Source organism: Sinohyriopsis cumingii, chromosome 3, assembly GCF_028554795.1.
Source record: "Sinohyriopsis cumingii isolate HCF-2022 chromosome 3, ASM2855479v2, whole genome shotgun sequence".
NCBI lineage: Eukaryota > Metazoa > Mollusca > Bivalvia > Unionida > Unionidae > Sinohyriopsis > Sinohyriopsis cumingii.
The window spans coordinates 99612533-99619039 of NC_142963.1; the positions used below are offsets into that span (position 1 = coordinate 99612533).

A 6507-nucleotide genomic window follows, 5' to 3' on the forward strand; every position below is an offset into this window, starting at 1 on the left:
ATGCCGTGTAGAGCGACCTTAAAGATAGTTAAGCCATACACGATGCGTACATTGCACGATCGTAACAATTGTAAATCAAACTATGATATCCCGGAGAGTGTAAACACTTAATCACAACTACAGACGTTTGTACGTGTATGTCGATGTAATTCAAATAATACAGGTAATTATTTCATAGAAGTATATATTGTAATTAGGACTTAAATAACAACCCAGGTAATCTAGCGAGATTAACCTATTGACATTTTTATTTTGTGAATTACCAGTGCTGGCTTAATTGACAAAACTATCTTGTATATGTTAAAGCACGATCTGAATAGAATTTACTCTCCTCCGAAAACAATAAAAGACTGTTAGCGAAAATTAAAGACACTCATGATCTCAAATGAAGAGGGATATATTTCATAATATTATAGTCATTAGTAACAATGCGAGGTAGACATAAACATTGTAGGAAACTGTTATGATTGTATTTGCCTCTAGAACGAACGATTACATAACATACGTCATGTCCCATAGGTAGAAGAAGTAGAAAACAAAATAACTGAAAAGTTGCATATAACAAGGGAATACAAATATAAATAGTAAGTCTTTATTTAGGACTAATTCACTCGTTCAGAGGCGACAAGTTATATAGTGTGATATCTTTACTGCAATATTACATGGTAATTATCATTATATAAAGAAGAGAATCAATTTTCCGCTCTTGATCCAAATATACAAAGGTCTGGAAATACATGAGAGTAACCGAGAAAGGAAAACCCCAGATTCAAACAGGCCCTTTCTTCGCTGACTTCCAGATGACTGACCTCAATACAGACCTTCACTTTACGGATTGCAGCTCAATTGGTTCGCAGTAACGAAAACCTGTTGCTAGAGACGAAAATAATAAAACAGTGCAAATGAGAGGCGTTATTGTATATTGAATGATCTGGTCACATGTTATATATTACCCACTTGTTTTCTTCAAATCCTGGCAGCATTTAAAACGGCCTTGGTCACGATAAATGCAGACACAGTATCATTAAGCTTATAAAACAACAATACTTACATGGTATATTAGAATAGTATTTATCTTCTTCTGATCTGTTTTACTTTCAGGATGTTCGATCCTTTTTACAGTAAGTATATTCTCTCATTATGAACCAGATATGTTTGCTCCATTATGGAGATCTAGCTTTCAGAAAGAAAGAAAATGCTATCCAGGTTTACAGCCTTCAAACGAATAGGTTTTTCAAAGCAAAATGAAACAAATGTTTATTTTGTGCATGGAAGAAATCAAACTGAATGCATTAAAATTCGTTTCTCCAATTTAAATGGTTCTAAGCACGAACTGCGTAGATTCAAGCGCCCACATGCTAAATAAACAATTTATTAGATGAAAACAATTCTTATCTCCATCACCTTCACTGACCATCCATTAAATCGTGTTTGTTAAGTGAGCCAGGTAAACGACGTGTCCAAATTAGAGCAGGAAGATACATTGTAGCAGTAACTCCATTTCAGGGGTACAGCGCTGCTTTTATTGTTTGCTTTACTGAAAACAAAGATTGTATAGTATTCGCCAACTGTCACCGTAAGCACAGTGACGTGTTCTTGGACTCCTACCCTACAGGGTTAAAATAGGAATTACTTTCTGAACTGTGCCGGCATCCATCCTAAGTGTTCGCTCAGCGAAATTGTCTCGCAGAAACGATGGTCACCATGCTATTAAATGATCTAACTGAAGGTATGTACTATCTTGGTTGATCAAACGCTATCTAAGCTTCAATTTACATACTGCGCACATTATCGGCATTTCTTGTTGAAAAGAGAAGGAAACTTTCTTTGAGATACTTGCACATTTCAAAACATACCGATCATCTTCAAAGATTTCGAGCATGCGTTTGTATAGGTAGTCCTGCACATGTAAGATATATTACTATGCGCCTTAGTACGCAACTATTGAATGTAATCAAAGAGGCCCAACGAACTCTGTTTTGATTATGCATGGAAGCTCCACCCTAATATAAAGATGTAACAAAATAGACACGTTGGTGGATGTGGTATGTTTACCAAGTTCTATCTAAAGTTTTTTCGTATATATACTTTCCATATGCGTTAGTTGTGATTAAGCATGTTAACCCCTAGTCTGAAAATCGAAATAGATGGATCGAACCCAAATCGATAGGTTTCTTACGTTTGAGTGTATTTTCTCAACGTTTTATTAAAATATCAACTTCAGACTTTTGTGTGTTTTTCTATATGCGAGAGAGAGAGAGAAAGAGAGAGATTTATTCGATCTCACTATCGTACTCAATTATGAAACTAGAGAACAATAACGCTATATGTAGATATACCTCCCATTGTCTCTTACATAAATGATTTCATGAAGATATGTGCATAAGAGCGCATTGTCTCTCTTTTGTTCTTGGTACACTGTTAAAATACTTTCGGACATTATTGGTTCCGTACCACTAGATTGTGTTTTTTCAGCTTGTTCCTTACCACTGGATTGTATGTAGCCAGCTGGTTCCGTACCACTGGATTTTATGTTAACCTTCTGTTTCAAGTTGGCTGCACGAGCCTGTTTGGTTTACCAGTTCGTTCCGTACCACTGGACTTTGTATTTCCTATATTATTCCGTGCTCTACTAGACTTTTTGTTTACCAGCTGGTACCGTACCGCTGGATTTTATGATTAACAGTAGTTTCCGTATCAATGGCCTGTGTGTTTAAAAGTTGATTCCGTGCCACTAGATGTCATGATTACCTGTTGATTCCGTATCACTGGATTGTGTGTTTACCAGATGGTTCCCACACCACTGGATTTTATGATTACCAGTTGATTCAGTATCACCGGCCTGTGTGTTTATCAGTTGGTTCGTACCACTGCATTTTATGATTACCAGTTCATTCCGTATCAGTGGCCTGTGTGTTTATCAGTTGGTTCCGTACGTTTTACGTTTGCTAAGAGTTTCATGCTTGGCGTACTTGGATATCGCACCTCACAATTTTACACTTGATTGGTCATTTATGCCTTCTGCGTCCACTGCTTCTCTCCATGTCAGTGGGATATATGTTGCTGAGCCAGTTTAGGCCCAATGATCTTTAATTGTTCTGTTGGTACTGGTTTTATATTGCATTCCGCACCTCCAATCAATGGTCCATAATTTTCATAATGGTCACATTTTGTTCATATTTTCATTTTCTTTCTTTCTATTACGGAGGTCGTGCCTCATCTCAATACAACGAACAGAGATGTTTCTTATATTACAATAAGCGTTTTGTATTTGCAACATATTGCTATGTAGTAAAACACTGCAATGCATGTACTTACTTGCGTTTTGTGGCATTCGTTACAAAATGTCCCCTACAAAGAATGCTGCGTGGCGTCGCAAATGACAGAAAAGTAAGTGAAGCCATCAATAGCCAAAATGCAGGCGGAGGTGAAGTGGCCCAGAATGAAGGCACCATTGTCAACATCAAACGCCGCCAGGCGCCAAACTGGAAAATCTAGCGAAGGGGCTTATGATGGACCCCATCTTCTTAGTATTATAACCCAAGAGGTTTGTTGCTGTCATACATGCCGCAAGCTCTCTTTTTGTATTTATGTTTGTGGCGGTTGCAGCTTCATAACAATACCTGTTTTATAAGCTATGTCTCATTGTTCAATTTCTTAACAAGTTTACTCATTACACTTTGTCCAAATAGTTATGTCATGCGGCAAATACATAGCAACTATTTGGTTCACTAGTATCGTTTATGTTCACTACAACGTCACGAAAGTGGCCAGCATCAAGTACAACGTATGTCTTTGTTTTAATTGTGTACTCACATACTCTGACTTCGTAATATTGGCAAGACTGACCATAGAAATTCTTTCTTTTCACTCTCTATCTTCCTTTTGACTCTATCTCTATATATACGGAATATATATATATATATATATATATATATATATATATATATATATATATATATATATATATATATAACTTACAACAAGCGAAATGTTTGACTTACTCGATATTCTCTCATTCACAATCGAAATTCCGTCGAAGTGGGCAATAAAGAAGATTCCAATATCAACTGGATCATAGCCCGCTGTTATGTTTACTGCAGAGAAAACGTTAAATATATAGATTTGGCTCAACTCTTTACAAATGTATTATTCTAATAAATTTCTATGGTGAGAACTCTAATGCTGATGGAACATGGGTTCAGATATAGTTTTCGTAGGACAATGTTTGCCGAAGCACGAGTGGTGAGTTTGAACCAATGATTGTTGCAACTGTTTTTACAATCCTCTGCCAAACATTTGTATACAGTAATAGTTGTGTGATCATTATTCTTATATAATGTCACTAAATGTAATAGTTAATAAAACGAAATTGTGCAAAACAAATGTTTATGGAGGGAGAACTGAATTTATGCAGTGTCTGTTTGAACATACCTAACGTCAATCAAAGTTAATAACTAGATATGTGGTTATGTAAACAAATCTGTTTGCAGAGTTGATTTACAAACTTTGCAAGTGTGTAAAGAGGACATTATTAATGAAATCATACAATTTGAGTGTTGTCCTAACGTCTATTTCTTAGTAAATAGTCCAATAAAAAAGTTACCGACAGTCAATATCATTTTTCCTGTGGAAAAAAAGACAAAAGGAAACTAAAGTCAATACACTTACATTCTAGCACGTAGATGTTGCAGGTGTAGTCATGGCATTTTACAAGTCCTTTAAGGTCCTCCACGAGAGATACTACTTTTACAAGAGGATAGGATGGAATTATAGCATCTTTTGTCAGAGCTATTACTGCGTTCGCAATTCCTAAAGGTGGAAACATCACTTCCAGCCACGAGACTACGCTCGTATGCAGATCACGGATTTTACTAGGTCTAATTGCGTCTCTGTTCTCTTTACTTTTAAGATCGCTGGTATCGCCGCTCAGTTTTAAAATGTTTGTTGACACTGCCTGGGCTTTGTTTCCCTCTGAAAAATAAATCAATATGCATTAGTAATGAGAATTTTGAACAGATGTGTACGTTATTCATAGAAACATTGTAAAATTATACCTGAGGACACATTACTTTGAAGTCCGTTTCCTTCGACTAATAATAAATATAAATGTTAACGAGTAATATTTTCACATGATATAGGTTGCTTACTATCGATACAGTTTCATATGTGCTTTTCTGTGTAAAAGTGGTTCAAGAAAAAAATACGTATAATGAACCATCTTTCTTTACACATTGCCCTACGTGTTGTGGCCCTAACCCAGTAAAATTTTGATGCATTTTCCAAATTTGACTGCCTATACAAGTCTTCTAATTAAATAGCCTCAAATTTCACGGTTACTAAATGTTGCATTTGTCGGAATACATATCCTTCCTAGATGTCCCAAAGAATGGATCCAAAAATTACGTTTCTTCTGATGCCTATGTCGTTTGGCATGAATGCTTTTGTCAGAAACATGTTTGCGATTTAAAAAATGAAGATATCAGAAACGATGCATGCTGACATGATTTTCAATATTTGGTGAACGTAAAAAACAGAGTTAGGTCGATAGTTAGATGAAGTATTCTTTTTTCTTTCTCTAATGAATTGCGAAAACTTTACTAATTTCAATGGCACTGAAAATTAACAAGAAGTGATACCACATTTAATTACTCCATTGAATATCCCAATTGTATAAATAGAACACAGAAAGAATGAATAGATAATTGAACAATTGGGACTGTTCATGAATGCTGAAGACTCCATATAGAGTGATAAAACGATCTATCTCTCAGATAAAAAATATGCTATTGTAAAAAATTGCCTAGACAGATGTGTCTATACTTGTAACAAAATTATAATTTGTATTGAAAATGAAAATGAGTCGCGTATTATAGATACGTTATGTAGTTATGAGCTATATCATGACGTGCTGATGTGTCAGTTGCTTTCTTATTTCTCATCTCATAGAAAGCCGTTTCATGTAATGCGTTATTTTATAACCAAATGTTTTCCCCTAAGCGTTGATAGTATTTGAGATCTTTTAATAATGCCCATGAATAGTCATAATGTTTGAATAGTTATATATAACATTGACATGCCTATCTATCTTTCATAAGGTGGGGATTATATCGTCCTGTCTGTCTGTCTCTCCTTCATCATTACAATGTGTCTCTTACACCATTAAAGATACCACAGACACGAGCTGTAACTTGACATAATGGCATGGTATATCCAGTGCGGACTATTGATCATGCCCATTAGCTTGTATGCATGCCCCAGGACAATCGCTGTGAAGCATTTGCGAGCAATGACGTTTAAGCATATATGTTGGTTGAAGGACATAATGAATTGTACACACTTCCTATCTGACCATAATGGAGACTTGCTCCTGGGTCATCACTTGGAAACGGTTTAACCCACCAGACTATAACTATATAGGTTTGAAGGGCACGATGAGAAAGAACTACATGTATATTTAGCAAATAATATGGGTTGTGCCGCTGTTGTTGGGAACTTGCCTATCCT

General features: G+C 35.8%; 1 long non-coding RNA gene across 1 annotated transcript; it reads right to left on the reverse strand.

The window, feature by feature from the left end:
- Positions 1 to 595: 595 nt before the first annotated feature.
- LOC149803385 (uncharacterized) lies at positions 596 to 4967 on the reverse strand. The gene is made up of 3 exons (XR_016419957.1): positions 4672 to 4967; positions 4005 to 4097; positions 596 to 873 (listed from the first exon to the last, which is right to left on the reverse strand). It is a non-coding gene; the product is annotated as an uncharacterized LOC149803385 (long non-coding RNA).
- Positions 4968 to 6507: the final 1540 nt, after the last annotated feature.